At 44.4% G+C, this 27,601-nt stretch overlaps 3 non-coding genes across 3 annotated transcripts; 1 reads left to right on the forward strand and 2 right to left on the reverse strand.

Annotated features, from left to right (window-relative positions):
* Positions 1 to 8,106: 8,106 nt before the first annotated feature.
* On the forward strand, positions 8,107 to 8,188 carry trnal-uaa (transfer RNA leucine (anticodon UAA)). The gene has a single exon. It is a non-coding gene; the product is annotated as a tRNA-Leu (tRNA).
* A 1,213-nt stretch (positions 8,189 to 9,401) lies between these two features.
* On the reverse strand, positions 9,402 to 9,474 carry trnar-acg (transfer RNA arginine (anticodon ACG)). The gene has a single exon. It is a non-coding gene; the product is annotated as a tRNA-Arg (tRNA).
* Positions 9,475 to 11,549: 2,075 nt separating this feature from the next.
* trnan-guu (transfer RNA asparagine (anticodon GUU)) lies at positions 11,550 to 11,623 on the reverse strand. The gene has a single exon. It is a non-coding gene; the product is annotated as a tRNA-Asn (tRNA).
* Positions 11,624 to 27,601: the final 15,978 nt, after the last annotated feature.

Below are 27,601 nucleotides of genomic sequence, written 5' to 3' on the forward strand. Positions count from 1 at the left end.
TTTTGAACACAACAAGGAAAGAAGGAGAAGTCCGTGAAGCCCCGGCCTTGGTCTTTGTCTCCTGAAGGCTGAGTGGCGCCGGTTGAACCTCAACATGTGCGCCGCGCAGCTGCTGCGGGTGTCGGTCCAGGAGCGGATCCTCGCCGCCGCTGAAGACTTCCTGCTGCAGCTGGGAGAAGGAGACTCAGCGGCTGGAGTCCCGGTGCTGAGAGCGCTGCTCACCGAGCGGCTGGCGGCGGCCGCGGAGCAGATCGTGGCTCTGCTGGAGGAAACCGTGGCGGAGTACGAGCGAGTCCATCCATCCATCCATTGTCTTCCTCTTATTCCTGTTAAGGGTCATGGGGTGGGTGGAGCCTATCCCAGCGTCTACAGGTGAGAGGCGGGGTTCACCCTGGACAGGTCACCTGTCCATCACAGGGCCAACACACAGAGACAGACAACCATTCACTCTCACAGTCACACCTACAGTCAATTTAGAGTATCAATCAGCCTCGTCCCCTCTTGATGTCTTTGGACTGTGGAGGAAGCTGGAGTACCAGAGAGAACCCACACAGGAACAGGGAGAACATGCAGACTCACACAGAAAGATCCTGTGCTCCAGCCGGGACTGGAACCCTGAACCTTCTTGCTGTGAGGTATTTTTATCTCACAAGTGGAAAAATGTAGAATCTTCATGTCATTACATGTCGTTCTCCATTGGGTCACTAGGGGGCAGCACCTACCTGCATCGCCAATATGAGCCTTCAGTCTGTCAGGGGGTAGAATTCAGTCACCACCAATGACATCAGAGTCAGAGTTTAGACATCAAAGACAGACATTAAAGCCTCTCTGATAAAACAAAAATATACTGCAATATTGTTTTTCAAAAGTGAGACCCTCTTTATTCTCTAGTTTAATCTGCTGCAGTAATAATGAGCATCTTTGTCAGTCTACTGATGAATGTCAGATATCTTTGATGACCAAACCTGGACGTTAGTCTCAGTTTGACTGGAAGTCTCATTCATTCATTTCTCCTCCATGATTTCCTGCAATGATTTCCTGGTTCTGCTCCATTCAGGTTCAGAGAGCTGAGATCAAAATCACTCAGGAATAAAAGAGGAGACACCAACAAGTCAGCATGGAAGAGGAGCAGGTTTTCAAACTGGTCACCCTGGCTGCTGGTCTGGGCCTCCCTTTGCCTCGGTGCTCCTTGAACCAGTGAAGGTCCTGGTCCAGTCTTCTCCACTGAGTCCTTGTCAACAGGGAGCACCTCCCCACCAGAGAGGTGCAGGGCAAAGGAAAGGAAAACTCCAACCAGAATGAACGCTGCACTAAAAACTGCCCTCCATTTCTTGAGGGGAACGTTGGGTCTTCCTCAGGCAAATGGCAGTCAGCAGTGGCTCAACATCTGAACTGAGCCCAGACCTGGTCAGCTGATCATTCACCAGCTCAGCCCCTCCCACTCATGACGAAGACCTTGAAAACCCCAACATCACCTGCTCCACCTCAGTCTGGCGTGTGTGGATGGAGGGCTGTGATGTCAGCAGCGATGACATCACTGACACAAACACACTGATCTCTGACTGGTTTGGTCTGAGTGGGATTCAGTGACATCACACCACCTGCACCAGATGAAGGGGCGGGGCATCCAGGAGCTGTGACATCACTGGTGACTCTTGTTGGGCCGCCTTCTTGGCCAAAGTGGAGGAGAACAGGACCCAAATACAGACGGGGGAGAGGAGCGTTCAACAAAAGGAGGCTTGAATGATGAAAAGACAAAGAACAACAAAGGAACTCAAAGCACCAACAGAGGAGAAAAGACAAAGTAGCAAACAAAAGCCAAACTTCCACTGGAAACTTGGAGGAGCTGGAACAGGAGGGAGAGAACATGAGGCTGAGAACCCTGGAGAATGAGAGGTGGACAAATCCACCAGCGCAGCATCAGGAGAGCAAAGAAACCAGAAGGAGCTTTGAGGAGCTGCTGACATGCAGCCAGGGAGCGTCTGCCTGAGATGGGAGGAGCTGCTCATCCACCCAGATGGAGAAGCAGCCATCTTGCTCTTCTGACGCCGACCGGCAGAAGGAACAGAGGAGGTGAGGGGCCTCACGTTGTCATGGCAACATGGAAACATTCCACTCTGTCAGTGGTGCCTCCATCAGACGCACTTTGTCTTTGTGAAGATCAAAGTGAAAGGAAATAATAAAATAAAACAGTGAAGGCTGCATGAACTGAGTGACACACTTGAGGATGACATCAGCGAAATGTGTGATGTCACACTGCTGAGTCGTGAGGTCACCACCAGAGAACAAATGAGTGATGAGATGCTGATTATTGACTCTCTACTTTAAATGATCTCACTCTCTTCCAGCTTGAAGAAGTTTGAGGATGAATGAAGTCAAGAACTGGAAAAATGGAGAACGTTCATGTCATTACATGTTGTTCTCCACTGGGTCACTAGGGGGCAGCACCTACCTGCAACTCCTGGGAGCCCTCAGTCTCACCTCATTTTCAGGCTCCAACTAAAATGAAGCTTCAATTCTTCTGAATCCTCTCCACCTGTCAGATCTGTTTGAAACTTCCAGGTTTGATCAACATCCCAGTCTGAACACATCTACAGGTCAGTAGTGACCACAGCGCCACCTACTGGCAGCAGGAAATGACAGATTTGACACTGAGATGTCCTCATCACGGCGTGATGGAGAGTTCTGATGATTCATCAGCACAATCAAACTCTGAGAACTCCTCCCTGCATGGTTGATGAGGGTCAAAGTTCCCATGTGTCTCACTTCAGGTGGAGGACCAGAGATTTTAGGCTCATGTGAGTGGTTGATTCTAATGCAAGAATAACAGACCACAGACTAGTCAGTGAATAAAACTGCCGACTTCTTTATAGACAGAAAATGTCAGAAAAACAAAAACAAGTGGTTCCAAACCCTTTACATCCACACACATTCAATAAAGGAGTCTCCCTCCAACCAACAGACAGAAACCAGACCTCAGGAGAATCAGGTTATTGACCTCTTTTGAGTCTTATTTGAAGTTAACCCGACTTATTTGAGTTGAGGTTTAATTTGGTGGCTGGATTTCTATGATTGTTTGTTTACTTCACGGTGTCTATTTGAGTTTCCTCAGTCTAGGTTCTCATTTGATCTTGGTTCAGCCTATGTATGAGTTTTAGTTCTACGTTCCCTCTTCCTGTTGGTTTGTTTCACCGGCTCTATCCAAGCTTGAACTCCCTTTCAACAACCCACTCATGTAACACCGATTTGGCACACAATCAGGAAACGTGAACAAAACAAAGTTATAAAAATAAAACTCAGGGCCAAAGTATTTCAATTTACAACTCAATCTCACAAATCAATAATCAGAGTCTCTCCCGTTCATCACCAGTCTTTTCGTTCAGTCCGTTATCAGTCCAAAAGAAATTCAAGGTGTCTCTGTGAAACCTGTCAGTTCTGTCCTACCACAATCCCACCGTCAGGGTCAGTGTCACCTGGGTGGGTGAGGTTTGCGGCGCCATTTTCCACTCTGACTCTCTCTCTCCTGTGGGTGGCTCGCCATCTTTTCTCCACAGCATCAGGTGTGTTTGCACACCAGTGATCCCGCCTACAAAACCTGGTCAAATCCTCGTTCACAACACAATCAACACAATCCAGAATCATGGACAGCAGTTGAGTCCAGTGTCTTCTCAAAAAATGAAGGGACCAAGGAGAAAACCTCAAAAGAGTCTGCTTTGTTTACTCTTTCCTCTCTCATTCTCGAGTCGTCCGTCTGCTTTAGTTTACTTTATTTATATTTGTACAGCGCTTTTCATCCAGAGACTGCAACACAAAGTGCTTCACAGAACTAAGAGAAAACAGGCAACATTCAATAAAATATAAAACAATACAATAAATACATGTTAAGAACCCGGCCTTCCCAACCCACATGACCTCATACATGCACACACCAACCCCCCACACACACATACATACACACACGCATACACACAACCACACACTGACTGTCAGTAGGAACATGGCAGGGCACTGAAAATCCTAGTGAGGAAAGACCACCTATGGGAGCCATCCTCACCAGGAGGTGCCACAGCCCACAACCACAGGGAGCGCCGCCACCCAGACCCCCCCGACCCGGACAGACCGGGTACACTCCACATATAATGCAGAGCCCCCCAGCTCTCCAGGCCTGGACGATCCCAAGGACGACGCCCCTGTGGGCGGACCAGACACACCTCCCAGTGTGGAGGGCCCCCACCAAGAAACACTGGAGCTAAAAACTAAAAGACTAAAAGAAGGTAGAATAGGAAAGAACAGAAATTACAATCATATTAAAGTATCAGAATGACATAAAATATATATAAAATCTAAAAGTGTAAGAGCTAATAAAAAAGTAGAATAAAATAATTAAAAGACTAAAGTAACAATAAGATATCGTGATAAAATGAAAGGATATTAGAGACTAAGTCAGTTAAAAGCTAAGCTAAAAAGGGGAGTCTTGAGCCTCCTTTTAAAAACATCAACAGTCTCGCGGTCCTTCAACACCTCACTGGCGCTGTCACCTGTCCCCACCTGCCTAAAGACTGCCACTATTGTCCCTGTCCCCAAGTGCTCCACAGTGACAGGCCTAAATGACTACCGACCCATTGCACTCACCCCAGTAGTCATGCAGTACTTTGAGAGGCTGGTCAAGGCCCACATAGAGGCCTCCATCAATGTCTCTGTGGACCCCCACCAGTACGCCTACAGGCAACACCACTCCACTGATGACGCCATTTCACCAGTGGTCCACACAGCCCTCACCCATCTGGAGAGCAGGAACTCCTATGTCCGCCTTCTCTTCCTGGACTTCTCCTCTGCCTTCAACACCATCATCCCACATGGGGGACCTGTTCAGTGGACCTGAGGACTGGTGACCTGTTCAGGGTGAACCCTGCTCTCACCAAATGTCACCCCCCCCCATAACCTTTAACAAATCAGTGGTATCGAAAATGGATGGAGTGACTGATTCACTGCAGAGGCACAGTGATGTTATTAATGGAGGAGTCTTTTCATTAAAGACTGAAGCTCCATACAAGACAGAGTCTGTAGACAAGAACATCACAACCTGGGAAGCTTTCACTTCTTTGGACAGACAGCTTTGATTTCAGGTTCTACCTCTGTAAAATTGAAAGTAAAGTAAATGGAGCACCTGTGAAGGTAAAACTGATGATGTCATGACTTGTTCAGTGTCCAACGTTACAGTCCAACAAGCTTTTGATTGGCTCTGATTCTCTGTGGCAAAATCCAACAAGAGGAAACAGAAAATCTTGAGGTTGTCTCACTTTTTTTTAAAGAAACTCTGCATAGGACAGTGATAGGATGCTTGTTTCCTTGATGAAAAAGTCTGGTCCTCTCATCTTCTTCAACATTGACTTGTTCTACCAGGACAAGAGAATCTGAGCTTGGATGTCATTTAGCAGTCAAAGGCTTGTTAAACTGGTCAACATCAGCTGGTGTTCACTCTGATGATGTAGCGATGGTCTGGATTCTTCCTTCTGGAGCACCAAGCTGCTGGGAAGAAGCCTGATGATGTCAGAGTTGTGTTCAGTGGCTCCTGCTGGGTCCATTTCTGACAAATGGGCTCCAAAGAGTTCAGCTGTTTAAAAGGCTCAGAGAAAGCAGCACATCATGGTGGTCAGGAGACGAGGTGGCCGAGTGGTTAAGGTGATGGACTGCTGATCCATTGAGCTCTGCAGGCGTGGGTTCCAATCCCATCCTCGTCGCAGGAGACTTTGGTTTCTACTCCTAGATTACGGAATTACTGTGAGGCTTTTAACTGACAGACACCAGTTGAGTCAACTTCCCTTTCACAACCTGACCAAAACAACTCTGACACCCAGAGCTCACATGTGTCAATCACCTCTGGAGAAGGTCCCGCCCCCTTAGAGCCATAAATCCTCCCATCAGTGAAGAAAACTGAAGACACCTCTTGGATGAGAGCTGAAGTGTCTTCTAGAAACCTGAAACCGTCCACTTGGAACGTTTAAATCATTCTACAATCCTACAGTTTCATTGAGCTTTTGTCCAAAGCCATGTTCATGTATCACATGTATATAATATATATGTGACACTCTTTCATCTACTCATTGACCAAAAATACAGTCTAATACCAGTAAATTTGTGCAGAAGAAAACGTTGTTTGTGCTGCTTCTTTATTCATTTATTTAGTTTAGTTAGTATTTTTTAATGTATTTTCTTTCAAGTCACATTTTGTCCATGAACTTCATAATCAGAGTCTCCATCTCATCACATGACTAAAGTCTGGGTTCTGTATTGGTGGTAAAATATCCTTCCATGCCCCTCACTAGTTTGCACACAGAAAAGCATATTTTACTGGTTTCAGATCTCTTAGCTTGTTCTCTCTCTTAAAGCAGCTGAGGCAGCTTTCATTGTGTGATTGATTTTAAAATATAAAGATGGAACAGAACCATTGGAATCAGATGTCAGGACATTTGAAGGAATGTCAATCTCCTGTTGAAATGTTGCAGTGTGCAGCTGAGGCTCTCTGGCAGTGGCACCAGGAGCCACAATGGCAGAACCTGGACCCTCCTGGAGGAGAACCACAGGTGAGGGCCTTCTTGGCTCCAGATTGATGGAAATCAAGTGTCTGAGGCTGTTAGCAGCCATTAAGTTGATCTGGTTGGCACTGGTATTTGTTCTTGCTGCAGCTCAGGAGTGATTCAGGAGAAGAGTTTCAGAACAGCCCAGGTTGGGGACTGGAATTTTAAAATGTCCCCTGGAACCAAACAACCTTGGAGGGTAAAACCTCCAATCATAGCCACTCAGATGCAGCAGCAGAAGAAGCTGTCATCCACCCTGACAGTCAGAGCATCAAGTCAAGAAAACATCACCATCTTGTAGTTCCAAACCTCCACCTGTCAGATTCAGCTACTTCTGATTGTGGTACTTTAAACTTGAACACAATGGAATTTGGACAAGGAGTTTCCTTCCAGTCCAAACATCATCGTCCAGCCTCCAACCAGAGGTCCATCAGTTATCATGGAGCCACAGGTGGAGTCTGGATTCTTTTCTGGAATGAGACGGCAATGAGAGTCCTGCCAAGTGACATCACTGACATGAATGAATGACTTCAGTCACGTGACCGGATGACTTCAGTCATGTGACTGGATGACTTCAGTCACGTGACTGGATGACTTCAGTCACGTGACTGGATGACTTCTGTCACGTGACTGGATGACTTCAGTCACGTGACTGGATGACAGTGGAGATGCCAATGTAGAGGTTGGGGAAATCGTCTCTGAGAATCCAGCTTGAACCCACAGCCTCCTTGTTTTCCAAAAACCCAAACAGCGACCATCAGTCTCCCTCCAATCCTGTACTTTGGTAAACAACAAAAACAGAGTAAAAGTCTCTGGCAACATATTTGTTTCCTGTAGGGTTTCTTCATGTATGTGTGGTGTACCTGCTTTCCCAGAGGACTGCCATCTTTGTTCTGTGGGCTGACATGTTTTAGTGTCAGCACAGGTCATAGCGCTGAGACTGAACTCTCATTCTCCTCCAAGTATTATTTCCACCTCACACTCCTGCAGATATTCAAGTGAACAGGGAACACAAATTTATGCTCAACTTCTCCTGTGTATTCATCCACAGTCACTAAACAACAACCAAACCAAACAAAAGGGGGTTTGCTAGCATGGCAATCAGCTGTAGTTCACCATCTTATCCAGGTCACATGACTCAGGAGTAGCGTGGCCGTCTGGCAACCAAAGGGTGGCTGGTTTGATCCTCACTTTCTCCAGTGACCATGTCAAAGTGTCCTTGAGTGAGAGACTGAACCCCTAAATACTTCTGATGAGTAGGTTGGCTCCTTGCATGGCAGCCTTCAGCATCAGTGTGTGAGTGTGTGTGAATGAGAGGACATTGTTCAGCTCTTTGAGTGCTGCTGAGGTAGAAAGGCTCTGTACAAACTGAGTCCTTTTACCATTTCTTTCCTGCTTCTAGCAGCGCTGTTGTCACTTCCTGTGACCGTGGAGGGAAGGAGTCCCCCTTCAGAATCAGTTTGATATCATTATGTTACTTCCTCTTCAACATGCCTTTAGCAGACCAACTCACTGACTAGCTCAGTGAGGTAGTGTGGCCGAGCGGTCTAAGGCGCTGGATTTAAGCTCCAGTCTCTGAGGAGGCGTGGGTTCAAATCCCACCACTGCCATCATGTCCCAGGTCACTGGAGAGGTGTGGCAGGTCTCTCACAGTCTCTCCTCTCTCTTCCACTGAGGTCTTCAAACCTGTGACCAAAAGAAGAACCCTCCTCTGAGTCCACAGACCTGAGCATTGCTGCTCTGACTACCAGGTTACCTCCTGGTGATCAGAGTGAAGTCATGGTGAGGTGGTCAGTTGTTCCTTTGTTTTTTGACAGAGGCTTCATTGTGAATTAAATAATTTTAATTCTTTACTTGAAGTTTCACGCTGTTTCGATTGAAAAAGGCGAGTTCCTGGAGAAGATCTTCCAGGGGTCCAGGTTCAAGCGGTGCCCCAGCTGGCACCAGGTGCTGACCCAGGTCCTGCATGGGAGATACTGTCAGTTCTGTTCTGCCCTGCTCACAACCACAGGCTGGTGTTGAGGCCTGCAGCAACCAGGGCCCCAGTCACCAAGAGTATAAAGGCTGGTCATTGTGGCAGTGGGAGGAGTCAAAATGAAGACAGACCAATGTGAGCAGGACGCTCCTGGAGAAGTCAGAAGAACTTGACCATGTTTCCAAGAGGCAGGGTTCACCCTGGACAGGTCAGAATTCCTGATGATGTCATCAGGGCTTTGACAGTAGCTAGAATTCTGTCTTTGATCTCAGGAGGACATGAAAGAAACACAATTGAGGAAAGTAGAGGAGAACATTCAGCTTCATTAGAAACACTTGAACTGTTGAACAGTAGAATTTGTTAGAAACAGTTTACAACACTGAGTGACAGGATTGAAGAGGGAAGAGTTTTCTACTTTAAATTGAATTCTAACTTTAAACTGTGGATGAACATTTTTAGTAGTTCATATTCTAACATACAGAGGAAGTCATGACATTCCCTTTTTAAAAAAAGAAAAAACATGTGAAGCTCCTCCCCCCAGCTCCAGATGGACAGACAGACATGAGAGTGGCCAGGAAGCAAAGAAGTGTTGTGCTCCTCTCCAGTGCTCTGGTGTTCATTTTTTCTCATTTTGAAATTCAACAGCTTCTATCATTGATTGACAGGAAATGTTGATGACACACTGGGATTTTTGTTCTCCTGCTGTCACTGTCAAGTGCAGCTTAACATGAGAGACAGCAGGATCATTCATGTGTTCATGTTTCCAGCAGACAAGGAGGAAACCTGGGAGGACTTCAGTGACTTTGATCAGTGGTTCTCACTTCATCTTCTCAGTATAAAGTTCAAAGCGAGCTGGCCAGGAGTTGAACCTAGAATCTTCTGATCCGTAGTCAGACGCGTTATCCATTGCACCACCAGCCCTGTGAAGAAGCGGCTGTGTTCATGTGTCCTTGCTGTTACAGAAAATCCAAACAAGGTGGTGGCATTTTCAGGGGACACAATGGTGCAGTGGTCAGCACTGTGGCCTCCCAGCAAGAAGGTTCAGCTCTCCTCCTATTTGGTTGCTAGGAACCTGAATCAGGCCTCAGTGGAGCGGTGCTGCTGAGGCTGAGTGAGGCTGAGTGAGGGACTGAGCAGGAGCCAGCAGGTCCAAGCAGGTTCAGGCAAACTCCCCTCGGTCCACCAACATCAAAGCAGAGGAACTGAGTTCATCTAACAAAATGATTCATATCATCTCCTCTTGGAATGTTCTGGAACTACAAGTACACTTAAAATGGCTGACTTATGACAACAGAAGGAACTTTGAAGTAGATTTGATTCATTTAAGTCAGTGACAGTCATTTTTTCAAGAATTTAGTTCAGGTAACTTGATTGTTTTACTAAGATGAGCTTTAATGTTATACCATTGAAAAAAGACCTTCATGTATTTATGATGACATCACCAATAGGAGCCTTCAGTCTGTCAGGGGGTAGAGTTCAGTCACCACCAATGACATCAGAGTCAGAGTTTAGAGATCAAAGACAGACATTAAAGTCTCACATTAAAGTCTCTCTTATTAAAAAAATTAAAGTGTCATATCTTTGAAAATATACTGCAATACATGAAATATTATATTTACATGAATGGTAACCTCGTTCTTATATTCTTTAATATACTGCAATAGTAATGGACCCTCTATGACACTGTAGTGATGAATCTATCAAGGAGTAAAAATGATTATAATCTGAGAATTTTGAAGTCAAGTTTGAGATCAGTTTGATCCTCTCTCTCCCTCCCCCCTCTCTCTCCCTCCCTCCCGCCCTCTCTCCCTGTCTCCCCCCTCTCTCCCTCTCTCTCTGTCTCCCCCCTCTCTCCGTCTACCCCCCCTCTCCCTCTCTCTCTCTCTGTCTCCCCCCCTCCCTCTATCTCCCCCCCCCCTCTCTCTCTCAGGAGCTTTTAAAGGAAAATTTTAATAAAACAGAACAGGAGACTGAAGAGTGATCACTCAAACCCACAGGCTGAATGGGACATCTCTTAAAAACATTGAACCACTGAGTAAAACCATAGAAGCGCTCCTGTCTAGTTGGTGCTAACAAGTTAGCTGTTGAGTGAGTCCAGCTGTGCTGTCTAGGAATCCTGGTCAAAAGCCTCCACTCATCAAACAGCTGGTGTGTTGGTGGATCTGTGGATCCTGCTGGAAGAAGCAGGGTGGAGCTCTGAATGGTTCCTGTCTCAAAGAGCTTCTCTGTGCAGCTCCCATCAGCTCCTAAAAACAGGAAACCAGCAGATTCACTGTTGAACGGTGGCATTAAAATGTCTCAAAAGCTGTCCTGTCCACCATTTGTTGGTGCAAAGACATTTAAAAACACCAGTTGAACATTTTCCAAAGTTGCTCTCACCTTCTTTCAAACACCTGGAATGATTTCCTCCAAACCAAAAGAAACTGGTGAAAAAAACAACAACAAAAACTCCTGGAGAATCAAACTCCAGCCTCTGCTCCAACTGGACTTGGGACTTCAAATGACCCCCATTAAAAGCCTGCCTGCATCCCCATTCACTGACTGTTGTGCTGTGGGTCTCCTGGACAAACATGGCAGGATCCTCTTGATCTCCAGGAGAATAAAAGAGGGAACCCTAGAAAACAAGTCAGCGTGAAAGAGGAGCAGATTTTAAAACTCCTCATCATTTCCACCTCCAGGAGTGAAGCCTCCCGGGACCCAAGAGGCTCCAGCTGGCAGAGCTCTCACTGGTTTCTCCACCACCTCGCTAACCTGAGCTGGAGCATCTGAGAACCAAACAGTGACCCCCTTCACTCCAGAGCTGACTCCACAAACTCTGAGCCCCCACTTTACCCACAGCCAGCAGGCCTCCTCAACACTGCATGACACACGACGACTAAATTTAACACTTCTCATCCAGAGATCTGTCACAGGTGTGTAATGTGGAGGGTCAGTCTGTCCGTCCACATTCAGATCATTAACGCAGCGACTCCTAAGCACCAGTAGAGCCTGGTCATCGTCCCTGGGTGGGCTCGAACCACCAGCCTCTCGGTTAACAGCCGAGCGCGCTGACCGATTGCGCCACAGAGACTCTGAGTCTCCTGCTTTTCATGAAGAGTTTTCAGGCTAAATTCAGTGTGTGAGGTCCACACTGCACATTTGAGGGACCATGAAGGACAGAGGAGAGTCTGACTGTCATGGTGAAAGCCTTCAGCACTAGAACTGAAACAGCCCCACCATCTTAACCCCCCCAGACCAAACAGGCTTCATCAGAAACAGACCCCCCTCCTAGAACATCCAGAGATCATCAGTCTGATTAATAGAACATGACAAACAATCAAGAACATGTTATTGTTTGATCAGAAGCTGAAACAATGTTTCTATGTTTGTCTGTTCTGGTCTGAATGAAAGAGGAGGTTTTCTTGGTCATGTGACGTGGATGAGAGTTCAACTAGAACTTCCTGATTCAACAGGATTTTAGTTTGTAGGGATTTTGTCAAAGCCACCAACCAAACCTCTGAGTGGTGCAGATGTCTGCTGCCTCCTCAGAGCAGACTGGAGCTCAGCCTCACTCACCTGTGGGAGCCCCAGCAGAGCCACCGTGTGATGGAGTTTCAGTTTAGGATCCAAGGTCCTGGATTGAATTGGTGTTTTGTGTTTTTAGGCCTCCTGGCACCATCAATGGTAGAGCAGAGTGGTGCAGAGGAAGCGTGCTGGACCCAGAACCCAGAGGTCGATGGATCGAAACCATCCTCTGCTAGAAGAAGAAAAATAAAATGAACCAGTGTCTTTAGAAATGTGTGTCTGTTAAAAAGAGGTTCATAAGGATTTTGTCTTCCTCCACAATCACCAACCATTGTGAGAGTTAACAACAGTCCACTTTCTGACTGAAGCAAAAGTAGACTTCAAAAGGTTTTTCTGATTCAACATAGCAGCTAAATTTCCATTTCCATTTCCTGAACAGGACAGGTTAAAAAAAAGGGAATGACATGACTTCCTCTGTATGTTAGAATATGAACGACTAAAAATGTTCATGCCCAGTTTAAAGTTAGAATTAAACTGAAAATACAAAACTCTTCCCTCTTCAATCCTGTCACTCAGTGTTGTAAACTGTTTCAAACAAATTCTACTGTTCAACAGTTCAAGTGTTTCTAATGAAGCTGAATGTTCTCCTCTACTTTCCTCAATTGGGTTTCTTTCATGTCCTCCTGAGATCAAAGACAGAATTCTAGGTACAAATAAAAACACTACCAAAGCCTCCTGATGACATCATCATCAATTCTGTCTTTGATCTGTGTCTGTCCAGCCTGTCCTGAGTGGATCCAACAGTTTCCCATGGGTGACTCTGTCGTGGTCTCTCTCCTGCTGTCTCCAACTCTCAGAGTGCTTCTACTGGTTTCTCCCCATCGTCCCTGTTGCTAGGCAGAGCACTGGTGAGGACTGAGGCCAGTGATGTCATCACCTCCAGCTGAGACCTGCCAGGTGGTCCTGCTTCATTCAACTCTGCTGCCTCTGCCACTGCCCTGACTGGTGAGGCTGACAGCAGGTTCTCTCTCATCTAAACTCTCTGTTTACAATGGAGGCTGAAATCCTTGTGATTGGTGGTTCAATCATCAGGTCTGTTGAACTCCCAGGTGCCATCACCTGCTGTCTTCCTGGTGCCAAAGTTGTGGACATTATTGAACGTCTCCAGGACTCATCGACCTCCACCCCTCCTGCAGGTTCTCCCTGTCTCTGTGGTGGTTCTCTCTGGTACTCCAGCTTCCTCCCACAGTCCAAAGACATCAAGAGGGTAGTGGTTACCTGGACACTCTAAATGACTGTGAGTGTGAATGGTTGTCTGTCTGTGTGTGTTGGTCCTGGGATGGACTGGTGACCCATCAAGGGTGAACCCAGGGCTGGACTGGCCATCTGGCCGATGCACATCTTTGGGCCGGCCCATAACTGTCATAATTTTTTTTTCAAAAGTGTATAGTTTTTAATCGACCGTAACGGTATCGGAGACGCGAAACGCGGCCCATTGGTTGATTTTCTTGAAGGACATTGGGCTCGTCCAATGAAATCTCTCAGCTCTCTCTCTTTCTCTTAGTCAAGCCATGCTGTTGCAATGGAAGTGGAGGAGTCAGATCAGTCAGTTGGAGACTATTTTAGTCGCCCTTCTTCCACACAGAGGACTGATTTTTTAAAGTTTCATCCTCAACAAGATTCCATAAACCCTGTTGTCCAGAGGCTCTTCGTTAGAACGGACGGCACGACGTGGAAATGGCTGACTTATTGTGGTCAACGTCATGCTTTGTTTTGTTTTGTTTGCCCTGCTTTTAGCAAGCCCAGTGATCCAAGTGTCTTCATTAGAGGCCTGACAGACTGGAGGCATGTGCACCAAAGAGTAGAGGAGCATGAGAGAGGCATGGCACAGAGGCAGTGTGCTGAGGCCTATTTTTGAAACTGCTCCAGAGCAAGACTGGCCACCTCCTTGAGGGAAGACAGCTGACAGGACACCGTGAGCAGGTTAAGAAGCAGGGCTGGACTGGGACCAAAAAATGGCCCTGGCATTTTTCATCCCTGGCAGCCCTCCATGGTTATTTACACGATATGTGTAAGCACACGCCATACCAGAGGATGTATGCGCACATTTTGAAGTTTCAAAAATTAAAATAAAGTGCAGTATTCTACATGGAAGACAGTAACCATGTTAAAAGAGTGATACTCTTTCACTACTCAGAGACCTTCTTCTTCCACTACACGTTCCAACACCTGACGTCTCTTCTTCCCAGTCCAGCCCTGGAAGAACGCGTCGAGTTTTGGAAATTCGGCTGCTTTTCTTCTCGGGAGTGTCTCTTTTTCGGCTCCTCCTTTCTCCTTCCTCTTACTGGGCAACATTCTTCATGGCTTCTGACTGCAAGGCGGCCGCTGAGTGGTGGCACTACAACTGGATGGGTCTGTTTCTCATTTTAACACAAAAACAAACTAACCGCTGTTTCTGCATGTTTACCAGAAATATACTGTATATTTTGAAATGCCTGCTCACACCGGCCCATCCGGCTACATCCACCAAACTTTACACACATAACATAATATAATAATATAATATAATAACCCTGAACACAAGCCCCAAAGCAGTAGTTGTTTTGTTTTTCTCCATAAAGGAGGTGCACAGTCATGACTACGATATCTCTGGCAACAAACATGGAAGGGGCTTTGGGGTCTTGTGTTTCAGCTCTGTAAGTTCTGGATGGCTGAAAATGTCAGAATCAGTCCTCTCACTGACATCAACCATTGGTGTGACTTTTGGTGGCTTCAGCTCAAATGAAACCAGGGAAGGGGGGCCAGACTTTGAGGAGCCCCTTAGGGTTAGTGGATGCCCCGGGACCGTGCTTGGGCCCCTTAGCACCTAGATGGCTGAAATTCCCAGCACATGCTACTCTGGGGCATCACACTATGTGTGTAAAGTTTGGTGGATGTAGCCCAAGTACAAACACCAGAACCCAGATTTGATCCTCAATTCTGCTCCAAAAGGCTCTCGGAGTGCAGAAGTCCCAGACCCTGATTTTGCCCAGTTTCACAAGGGGATAGTTTTTTCTCTTTGAACCTAGGAAGTTGAAATTTGAGTGTGTTGTTCTGTTCTCGAAGGATCGCATCTGTGCTGGTTTGACCCCCCTAAGTCCTTTCTGCTGTCCGTAAAGGGCGTGGCAAAGTCCAGTAAAGTCTTTAAATGAAGCATCATAACTGGTCAAAGTTGCTCCAAATGAGATGAGCTTTCTGGGAGGAGTTCACACCTCTGCCAGAAACCAATATTTAAAACTTTGAAGCCCCACCTCCTTCCTGAAGCCACTTCCTGTTTGGGAGGGGGTTCGAGAATTATTCCACCAGATTAGGATTTCATAAAGTTTCAGGTCTGTATACACTGGAGAGGCCAATGAGAGCAAAAGAGCAACAGGGTCAAAGGTCAACAGGCCTCGTGTCTCAGCCAGGCCTCAAAGGGTTAAGTGAGCCTTTTGGAGCTCCTTTGAAAAAAGGCCTGACACCAATCTTGTTCAGGACCAACATGAAGAAGGATCTTTGGAACATTTTCACATCTTTAAGACCGCCTTGACTCCTTTTTATAGCAGGAGTCACTGAACAGCACAAAGCTGCTATTGCAGCCATCAGGCCTCATTTCTGATCAGTTATTATTGTTGAAACAAAGCTGAATATCAATTATTGATTTTTATTGTCATCATTTTGAACACCTGATGAGAGAAACACAATAAAAACATTTGAAAAGGAAGGATCAGAGTGTTGTTGTACTGCAATACTACAGTACAGCATCAGAGACACTCAGTTATTGATTGCCTGAATGATTGATTTACCCAGAAGAGGAACAGCTTTGTTGGAGCAGTAAAAATACACACATCAGAACGACAAAGTTACATTGGAAAAGAAACTACATGACATTACCAGCACAACATCTGAAGAACAGTTAGGATCAATTTAACTGGCCAGATAGTTAGGATTTCTTTAATGATATCCTTGATGAACCCAGACATCAGAGTGGTTTGTTCCCCTCAATCATAAATCTGTAAATACAGCGTGAAGTGATGGAACTAAAAGGCCACCTCTGAGTGCAGGAGTGAGCCTCTGTGACGGATGTGACGTCAGCAGACCGCCATTAGTTTGAGTCATTGTTTATATTCTTAATGCTGATTGGTCGATCTATAATGGTGACAAATGGACTTCGTAGGTAGAATAAACATCCAGAAATTAAATGAATTTGTAGATTGTCTTATTAATCAAAAGATGAAGTATTAAAAATATTTGTTTTTTTTCCTCGGAGTGAGCGACAACTACCGGATTTTCTCACAGAAGAACGGGGCCGACTTCCCCGGAAGCAGATGTTTGACATTCCTGGGGCACTAAAATCCATTTCATATTATTCTTTATTGAACAGCGAATATTATGGAAATAAAATTTATATTTCTCGCCAGAAATGTCCTTAAAATGCTTTTTAAAAATCAAACCTATCTTGAAATGACACTCGTCCGTAATGGCGTCCTTAGCAACCACCATAGCAACAGTAGAAATGTGACACTGTAACGACTCTCTTCCGAGAGGTGAAAGATTCATCGTAATAACGAACAAACCAAAGATTAAACACAAGAACTGAGCAAAGATTATGAAAACAAAATGCATATTTCTCTCTAGAAATGTCATCAGAATGCTTTATTAAATCAAAACTATCTTGGAAGAAGGCACTTTCCTCCGAAAATGACAGGAGCGGCGGCCATGTTTTTGTTTTGAGAGGCCCGCATGAAAGAGTCACATGAGGGAAGGGGGTATGGGGTCATGGGGGGGGGGGGGGGCGATCCCAGGTGACGTTGTTCAAGAGGCAGGGTTCACCCTGGACAGGTCACCAGTCCATCAGGAGAAATGAGGTGGTTGGTATCATGCAACCTAAACTAAAACATTAGTCAGGTCAAATTCAGATTAAAGCAAGAGTCTCCAGATCAAAGTCAGAATTCCTGATGATGTCATCAGGGCTTTGACAATCGCTAGAATTCTGTCTTTGATCTCAGGAGGACATGAAAGAAACACAATTGAGGAAAGTAGAAGAGAGCTTGGCAGCATGATGGTGCAGTGGTGAGCACTGTGGCCTCACAGCAAGAAGGTTCTGGGTTTGAGTCCAGGCTCGGGTGGGGAATCTTTCTGTGTAGAGCCTGCATGTTCTCCCCATGAATGCGTGGGTTCTCTCTGGTACTCCGGCTCCTTCCCACTGTCCAAAGACATGTAATTGGGGACGAGGCTGATTGGACACTCTAAATTGACCGTAGGTATGAATGTGAGTGTGAATGGTTGTTCGTCTCTGTGTGCTGACCCTGTGATGGACTGGTGACCTGTCCAGGGTGAACCCCGCCTCTGGCCTGTAGATGCTGGGATAGGCTCCAGCCCCCCCCTCGACCATCAATGTAGGTCTTTTGTTAATTGCATGCCACATGAAATTATTGTTGGTCAGTTTTCTAGCGACTGTCTCACAGTGGCAAGACAAGAACACTTCTACTTTTAATGTTGACAGTTTGTTCAACACTAAACTTCATCCAGTACCATGTTGTCAAACACTGGAACCTCCACAGCACCTGAACAGGGACTTGAACCCTGGACCCTCACATTAAAAGTCTGATGCTCTACCGTCTGAGCTCCTCAGGCTCTTTCTACAGCATTGAGACAGGAACAGAAACACCTGTGAAGGTCAAACTGATGCTTTCTTGACTTGTTCAGTCCTCCATGTTAAAGTCCACCAGGCTTTTGATTGGCTCTGATTCTCTGTGGCAAAATCCATCAAGAGGCTCCAAAAATGTCCTGAATGTCACAAGAATGCACAGGACAAGATGTTAGTTTCCTTCATGTCTGCAGTTCCTCCACTGGAAAGTAAAGTCAATGCTGCTCCTCTGCTGAAACCTGGGATCAGACCAGGGACCTTTAGATCTTCAGTCTAAGGCTCTCCCAACTGAGCTGGTTCAGTTCTGAGTGAGGGCCCTGCTTCTCTCATTTATAATCTCTTCCACTCTCACTGGACCTTAGAGAGGATTGGAGCTTCTGAAGTCCTGACACATTGAACAGTTCTCCAGGACCATTTTTGATGAAGGTCTGGATCACACCAGCCTTTTTTGTTTGTCTTCTTGCACCACCGTGCCGCCCCTACTAGTCGTCTACATATCAGTGTTCTCAGTATTGCACGAACATTCACATCAGTATTGTGCTAATATTTTATTTCCTGGCTCTTCAATCCTCCTATTATGAAGTTGATTGCTTCAGCGACCAGGAGACGTTATCATTGGCAGCTAGTTTGCTATTATTGCTGCTGCTGTTGTTGGTTGTGTGTCTGTCTTCCATCCCCCTGTCCCTCTGTCTTTCTCTCTGCTTGTCTTTCACCCTCATCTTGTTCCCATCTTTTTGTCATTCTCTCCCTCCTTTCTCTCTGTCTTTTGTCTTTCCTTCTCTATATTTGTCTTCTGCTGTCTGTCCTGTCCTGCTCTCTTTCAACAACCAACCAGTCAAAGCAGACGTCCGGTTAAAAAAATATGATAAAAGAACTCTTGGTTTGATTTGGCTTGAGACATGAAGAAGATAGGAATGTTTTCCTTTCATTTTAGAAGCTTTTCCAGATTCATGAAAAGATCATCAATCAGTGCAGTATTTCAGACAGACTTCTGGTCCGTGAGCATGAGGAATCCAGCACAGATCCACAGAACTCCAACTGCCATCTTTGATGGTTCCTTTACAGTCTGTAGGGTGGAGAGATCCTCCTGAGTCTGGCTTGGAATGTTTGTCTGTGGATGTGTTGGCCCTGTGATGGACTGGTGACCTGTCCAGGGTGAACACGGCCTGTCGCCCAAAAGCTGCTGGGATAGGCTCCACCCCCTCATGACCCTGAACAGGATAAGCAGAAGACAATGGACAGAAGTCCTGACACATTGAACAGTTCTCCAGGACCATTTTTGATGAAGGTCTGGATCTCACCAGCCTTTTTTGTTTGTCTTCTTCCAGTTGCCTCAACATTGTGTGAGCCAATAATTCCACATCTGTACCAGACACACCTCTGGTTGGTGGGTTGATGGATCTTTCTGTTCTAACAGTGTCTTTTATCTTGCTTTTATCTTTTCTATCTTTTCTTTGTATCTGCATTCTGTGGTGCACGGTGGCTCTGGAAGAGCGCTCTAACTATTGTCACTGTACCCCCCCCCCCACAACGAAAATAAAAGATTCTGATTCCGATTCTGACACACACACACACACACACACGTGTATCAACATGATGTTCCGAATGTTTCACTGTCTGTGGTTGTCCAGCTCTCCTTGCCTCTTCACTGTCATTGTCAGAACTCTGAGCAGTCTTCCTCTCCAGGTGATGTCTCTGAGTGATGATGATTGCTATCTGTTCAACCAGCTTCATTTGTTGATATCTGAGAAGGACTGAAGACAGCAAAGTGTGCTGATTGGCCAACAACCCCTCACAGGTCAAAGGTCACTGCTCTGAGGCGGACCAGTTTACTGTCACAGTGGTGGCACCATCCACTGCTGGCGCTCTCTTCAGTGCTTCTTGTTTCTGCCCTTTGTGTGTGAGCTCCTAGAGCAGCTGGTCCGCCCCCCCCCTTTTCTTTTCTATTCCTCTAATTTATTTTTTTGATTTTCTATTTTTGTAATTCATCATCGATCTCGGCTCACGGTCGCTACACTCTTGACCTCCTGTGAGCCTTGAAGAGAGAGAAGCCACCTTTGTGTCGGAGAAGAGCAGCTTAGTCCAGGCAGCCAGCAGCCTGAGACCAGAGGGTAGCCAATCAACGCGCTTCCCTTCTTCATCGAGCGAATCTCAGCGGGAGCCACGGTCGACGAGGTGGAGGCTTTGGAGGCCGTCCTCCCACCAGTTCGTTGGAGAGGCGTCGTACATCGATGGGAGAATCCAGCTGAGAACGTAAGCCGGTTACGTTGGTTTTCACCGATTCAGGCCTGGACTCCTGTCTCGCTGCCAAACTCCGCCTGACTCCGTAGAGCTGGTCAGCCTCCACTCAGTCCTCTTCATTTGGTTGGAGGTCACCATCGTTCATCCTACACACCTTTCCACCTGCCTCTTAGCCGTCTACTTGAAGCTCAGATAAATCCAGGCTAATTCATACCTGCTACTCAATATGGGCCTTAATTACTCTGCTGGAATTATCACTCTGTCTTAAGGGTTTTCTTAATTGTATTAAATCCTCTTTAATTTCCAAGAAGTCTTCCAACTCATTCATTCATGCAAGCCACTGATCCACAAGACCTCATTGATGAGCTTCAACCTGAGACTGATTGTTTCTCGTTGGACGAGACACCCATTCAATGAGACTCATTGTCAGTCCATTGAAATCTACTGGTGTTCCTGGTGAGTTGATTTAACAACATGAGCTGACAGAATCTACATTCAGGTAGGAACCACCACATCCAGGGGTCTGGACCTTTGAGCAGGCAGAGCTATCAAAGTAGCAGACTAAGCTAGCAGACGTTAGCATTGAGAAGAAACTGATACCTGAGCCTACTTTTGGGTCTGGACCTTTGAGCAGGCAGAGCCATCAAAGTAGCAGACTAAGCTAGCAGACATTAGCATTGAGAAGAAACTGATACCTGAGCCTACTTTTGGGTCTGGTCAGGTGATGACACAATAAAATGACATCATTGTCAGACTGACGCCTGCTCAACACTGACCAAACGCCGCCCTATTGCATTGTGGGAAATTTCTACTTGGCTCGCGTCCATCAAAACACACAAAGAAATTTCTCCAGAATCAGGATTGACAGTGGATACAATTGATTCCACACTGGTTTTTCATTCTGAGTCGGGTGCAGGTGTGGAATTTCAGACAAAGTCTGTGTTTGTGTTGTTCATTCAGTGATTTTTCTTACAATTCCCAATCAAAGCCCCACATTGCTAATGAACTCAAAATGATGCGAACAGTAATGTAGTGATAGTTGCTAATAAACTAAGTGATGCTGACACTCATGTGGTTAGAGTTTCAAGTAACCTAAAAATGATGCAGACAGTAATGTAGTAAGAGTTGCTAATAACCTCAAAGTAATGCGACAGTGATTTCAGAAGAATTGCTAATGATCTCAAAATGATGCGACAGGGATGTAGTAAGAATTGCTAATGAACTCAAAATGATGCTGACAGTAATGTAGTGATAGTTGCTAATCAAGTCAGTGATGCTTGCAGTAATGTAGTAAGAGTTGCTACGAACCTCAAAATAAAGTGACAGTAATGTAGTAAAAGTTGCCACGAACCTCAAAATATTGCGACAGTGATGTCGGAGTAATTGCTAATAAACTCAAAATGATGCTAACAGTTATGTAGTGATAGTTGCTAATCAACTCAGTGATGCTTACAGTAATGTAGTAAGAGTTTCCAACAACCTCAAAGTGATGCTGACAGTCATGTAGTAAGTGTTTTGAACAACTTCAAAGTGATGCTGACAGTCTTGTAGTAAGAGTTGCTAATGAACTCAATTTAATGCGACAGTGATGTCTTAAGAATTGCTAATAGACTCAAAATTATGCAAACAGTAAAGTAGTAAGAGTTGCTTCGAACCTCAAAATAAAACAACGGTGATGTAGTAAAAGTTGCTACGAACCTCAAAATATTGCGACAGTGTATCGGAAGAATTGCTAATTAACTCAAAATGAAGCTAACAGTAATGTAGTGATAGTTGCTAATCAATTCAGTGATGCTTACAGTAATGTAGTAAGTGTTTCGAACAACCTCAAAGTGACGCTGACAGTCATGTCGTAAGAGTTGCTTCTAACCTCAAAATGATGCTAAAAGTAATGTAGTGATAGTTGCTAATGAACTCAAAGTGATGCTGACAGTAATGTAGTGATAGTTGCTAATGAACTCAAAGTGATGCTGACAGTAATGTAGTAAGAGTTGCTTTGAACCTCAAAGTAATGCGACGGTGATGTCAAAAGAATTGTTAATGATCTCAAACTGGTGCGACAGTGATGTCGTAAGAATTGCTAATGAACTCAAAATGATGCTAACAGTAATGGAGTGAAAGTTTCGAATAACCTCAAAGTGATGCTGACAGTCATGTAGTAAATGTTGCTACGAACCTCAAAATATTGCGACAGTGATGTCGGAAGAATTTCTAATAAACTCAAAATGATGCTAACAGTAATGGAGTGATAGTTGCTAATCAACTCAGTGATGCTTACAGTAATGTAGTAAGTGTTTCGAACAACCTCAAAGTGATGCTGACAGTCATTTAGTAAGAGTTGCTACGAACCTCAAAATAATCCGACAGTGATGTCAGTAGAATTGCTAAAGATCTCAAAAAGATGCGACAGTGATTTAGTAAGAATTGCTAATGAACTCAAAATGATGCTAACAGTAATGGAGTGAACGTTTCGAATAACCTCAAAGTGATGCTGACAGTCATGTAGTAAAAGTTGCTACGAACCTCAAAATATTGCGACAGTGATGTCGGAAGAATTGCAAATGATCTCAAAATGATGCGACAGTGATGTAGTAAGAATTGCTAATGAACTCAAAATGATGCTAACAGTAATGTAGTGATAGTTGCTAATCAACTCAAAATGATGCTAACAGTAATGTAGTGAAAGTTTCGAACAACCTCAAAGTGATGCTGACAGTCATGTAGTAAGAGTTGCAACGAACCTCAAAATGATGCAACAGTGAATGAGTAAGAATTGCGAATGAACTCAAAATGATTCTAACAGTAATGTAGTGATAGTTGCTAATCAACTCAAAATGATGCTAACAGTAATGTAGTGAAAGTTTCGAACAACCTCAAAGTGATGCTGACAGTCATGTAGTAAGAGTTGCTACGAACCTCAAAATGATGCAACAGTGAATGAGTAAGAATTGCGAATGAACTCAAAATGATTCTAACAGTAATGTAGTGAAAGTTTCGAATAACCACAAGTGATGCTGACAGTCATTTAGTTAGAGTTGCAACGAACCTCAAAATGATGCGACAGTGATGGAGTAAGAATTGCTGATGAACTCAAAATAATGCTAACAGTAATGGAGTGAAAGTTTCGAATAACTTCAAAGTGATGCTGACAGTAATGTAGTAAGAGTTGCTACGAACCTCAAAATAATGCAACAGTGGTGTCGTAAGAATTGCTAATGATATCAAAATGATGCGACAGTGAATGAGTAAGAATTGCTAATGAACTCAAAATAATGCTAACAGTAATGGAGTGAAAGTTTCGAATAACCTCAAAGTGATGCTGACAGTCATGTGGTTAGAGGTGCGAGTAACCTAAAAATGATGCTGACAGTGATGTCGTGAGAATTGCTCAACAACTCAAAATGATGCTAACAGTAATGTAGTGATAGTTGCTAATGATATCAAAATGATGCGACAGTGATGGAGTAAGTGTTGCTACGAACCTCAAAATATTGCGACAGTGATGTCAGAAGAATTGCTAATGAACTCAAAATGATGCTAACAGTAATGTAGTGACAGTTGCTAATTAACTCAGTGATGCTTACAGTAATGTAGTAAGTGTTTCGAACAACCTCAAAGTGATGCTGACAGTCATGTAGTAAGAGTTGCTACGAACCTCAAAATAATGCGACAGTGATGTCAGAAGAATTGGTAATGATCTCAAACTGATGGGACAGTGATGTCGTAAGAATAGCTAATGAACTCAAGATGATGCTAAAAGTAATGTAGTGATAGTTGCTAATAAACTCAGTGATGCTTACAGTAATGTAGTAAGAGTTTCGAACAACCTCAAAGTGATGCTGACAGTCATGTAGTAAGAGTTGCTACTAACCTCAAAATAATGCGACAGTGATGTCGGAAGAATTGCTCATGAACTCAAAATGATGCTAACAGTAATGTAGTGATAGTTGCTAATAAACTCAAAGTGATGCTGACAGTCATGTAGTAAGAGTTTCTACGAACCTCAAAATAATACGACAGTGATGTCGGAAGAATTGCTAATGATCTCAAAGTGATGCGACAGTGATGTAGTAAGAATTGCTAATGAACTCAAAATGATGCTAACAGTAATGGAGTGAAAGTTTCGAATAACCTCAAAGTGATGCTGACAGTCATGTACTAAGAGTTGGTACGAACCTTAAAATAATGCAACAGTAATGCAGTAAGAGTTGCTCCGAACCTAAAAATAATGCGACAGTGATGTCGGAAGAATTGCTAATGATCTCAAAATGATGCGACAGTAATGGAGTAAGAATTGCTAATGTACTCAAAATGATGCTAATAGTAATGTAGTGAAAGTTTCGAATAACCTCGAAGCGATGCTGACAGTCATGTGGTTAGAGTTGCTACGAACCTCAAAATAATGCGAAAGTGATGTCAGAAGAATTGGTAATGATCTCAAACTGATGGGACAGTGATGTCGTAAGAATTGCTAATGAACTTAAAATGATGCTAAAAGTAATGTAGTGATAGTTGCTAATCAACTCATTGATGCTTACAGTAATGTAGTAAGAGTTTCGAACAACCTCAAAGTGATGCTGACAGTCATGTAGTAAGAGTTGCTAATGAACTCAATTTAATGCTACAGTGATGTCGTAAGAATTGCTAACAAACTCAAAATGATGCTAAAAGTAATGTAGTGATACTTGCTAATGAACTCAAAATGATGCTAACAGTAATGTAGTGATAGTTGCTAATCAACTCATTGATGCTTACAGTAATGTAGTAAGTGTTTCGAAAAACCTCAAAATAATGCGACAGTCATGTACTAAGAGTTGCTTCGAACCTCAGAATGATGGTAACAGTAATGGAGTGATAGTTGCTAATCAACTCATTGATGCTTACAGTAATGTAGTAAGTGTTTCGAAAAACCTCAAAATAATGCGACAGTGATTTCGGAAGAATTGCCAATGAACTCAACATGATGCTAACAGTAATGGAGTAAGAAGTGCGAATGTACTCAAATTGATGCTAAATGTAATGTAGTGAAAGTTTTGAATAACTTCAAAGTGATGCTGACAGTCATGTAGTAAGAGTTGCTACGAACCTAAAAATATTGCGACAGTGATTTCGGAAGAATTGCCAATGAACTCAACATGATGCTAACAGTAATGGAGTAAGAAGTGCGAATGTACTCAAATTGATGCTAAATGTAATGTAGTGAAAGTTTTGAATAACTTCAAAGTGATGCTGACAGTCATGTAGTAAGAGTTGCTACGAACCTAAAAATAATGCGACAGTGATGTAGTAAAAGTTGCTACGAACCTCAAAATAATGCTACAGTGATGTCTGAAGAATTGCTAATGAATTAAAATGATGCTAACAGTAATGTAGTGACAGTTGCTAATAAACTATGTGATGCTTACAGTAATGGAGTAAGTGTTTCAAACTACCTCCAAGTGATGCTGACAGTCATGTAGTAAGAATTTCTACGAACCTTAAAATAATGCGACAGTGATGGAGGAAGAATTGCTAATGATCTCAAAATGATGGTACAGTGATGTCGTAAGAATTGCTAATGAACTCAAAATGATGCTAACAGTAATGTAGTGATAGTTGCTAATAAACTCAGTGATGCATACAGTAATGTAGTAAGTGTTTCAAACAACCTCAAAGTGATGCTGACAGTCATGTAGTAAGAGTTGCTACTAACCTCAAAATAATGCGACAGTGATGTAGTAAGAATTGCTAATGAACTCAAAATGATGCTAACAGTAATGTAGTGATAGTTGCTAATAAACTCAAAGTGATGCTGACAGTAATGTTGTAAAAGTTGCTACGAACCTTTAAATAATGCGACAGTGATGTCAGAAGAATTGCTAATAAACTCAGTGATGCTAACAGTAATGGAGTGAAAGTTTCGAATAACCTCAAAGTGATGCTAACAGTCATGTACGAAGAGTTGCTACGAACCTCAAAATAATGCGACAGTGATGTAGTAAAAGTTGCTACGAACCTCAAAATATTGCGACAGTGATGTCGGAAGAATTTCTAATGAACTCAAATTGATGCTAACAGTCATGTAGTGATAGTTGCTAATCAACTCAGTGATGCTTACAGTAATGTAGTAAGAGCTGCTGGAGGCTCAAGGACCTGAACCAGTTCCCTGAACCCTTCCCTCTCAACAGTGCTGAGGGGCTGGCAGTCCTTCAGGATCAAATTCAGCAGAGCCTCATCCAGCATCTGCTTCCTGGAAGCTGGATGGTTAAAGATGAAGGAGAGAAGAAATGAATAGGAATTAATGATCAATGAAGCAACTGTGAGTCAGTTGGAGAGTGGCTGTATACCTGAGTTCATCCTGGTGGATCTGGGACTTCATTCTCATGCCTGGCCCCATCATGCCTCAGCACTGAAGAGGTGCTTTTGTTGAGATGAGACGCTTCTGTCCAACAAATGCGACATTCAACCTGCAGAAAAGAACATGAGTGATCAGCTAAAAGTTCCTTTCTTCATGGTGACTGGTGTTTCTTAGTCTTAGACCACCAGGTTTCCAATGAGGTGTATCGGATACGTTGTTGTGTGCCGCTGAAATCCGTCCAATTCCGGCGTTGTTTCCTCATGAAATATGTTTGCCTTAAAGCTCATCAAAGTGTTGAACCACAATATCGTTCACCATAACTGAGTCAACTTCAAGATAACCTACTTCTACATTCCAGTCCCGGCTGCTCCTGTTCTGCTGCAGTCCAGAAAACAACAACCCGATACAATTGGCGCTCCTTCCCACAGCTCCGGCCCGGATCCGCATGGTTCCGCTAACTGACTGTGAGACGCGCTCCCTCCAGAGTGGCACAGCCCGATGGGGGTCCTTATCTGGCACGGGGGCGTAAAACAGGTGCGACTGAAAAGCCTGGTTTATTCTGCGTCGAGGGAACGCGTTGCTCTGCAATACACCGCCAAGCCGCTAGGGGGTGTGGCTTTGTCTTTATTGTTTACGGGGCTCTTGTCGGATTCCTTGGTTTTCTTCCGGTCACAGACAACAATTGTTGGCCATTTGTCAGTCTTTGTAGTGCCGCGAATACTCCTTTCTTCGTCTTGGTCCATTTTTTCTTGACGCTTTCACCTCAGAAACTTTGAAAATGGCGGTGTTGTTTTGCTGCGACTGAACCGGAAATGACGTTTTGAGCGGACCAATGACAGTCCTCGACGATGACGTCACCCCGCGGCGACGCGATGCGGAGGCAGGATATTTTGGAGGCGCGTTTCAGGCTACGGCGTACGGTCTGCGTCGAAGGCGTAGGTACGAATACTACGCTACACAGAAGCATAAATCAGGCTTAAATCAGGCTTTATAGTCCAACAGGAAGTTAGCATGTCAGGGATGAGACACCCTTCTCGTCCAACAGCAAGTTAGCATGTCAGGGATGAGACACCCTGATAGTCCAACAGGAAGTTAGCATGTCACGGATGAGACACCCGGATAGTCCAATAGGAAGTTAGCATGTCAGGGATAAGACACCCTTATCGTCCAACAGGAAGTTAGCATGTCAGGGATGAGACACCCTTATCGTCCAACAGGAAGTTAGCATGTCAGGGATGAGACACCCTTATCGTCCAACAGGAAGTTAGCATGTCAGGGATGAGACACCCTGATCGTCC

Source organism: Aulostomus chinensis, chromosome 1 (genome assembly GCF_037954235.1).
Source record: "Aulostomus chinensis isolate RoL2024-O1b breed Wild chromosome 1, RoL_Achi_v1.0, whole genome shotgun sequence".
NCBI classification, from domain to species: domain Eukaryota; kingdom Metazoa; phylum Chordata; class Actinopteri; order Syngnathiformes; family Aulostomidae; genus Aulostomus; species Aulostomus chinensis.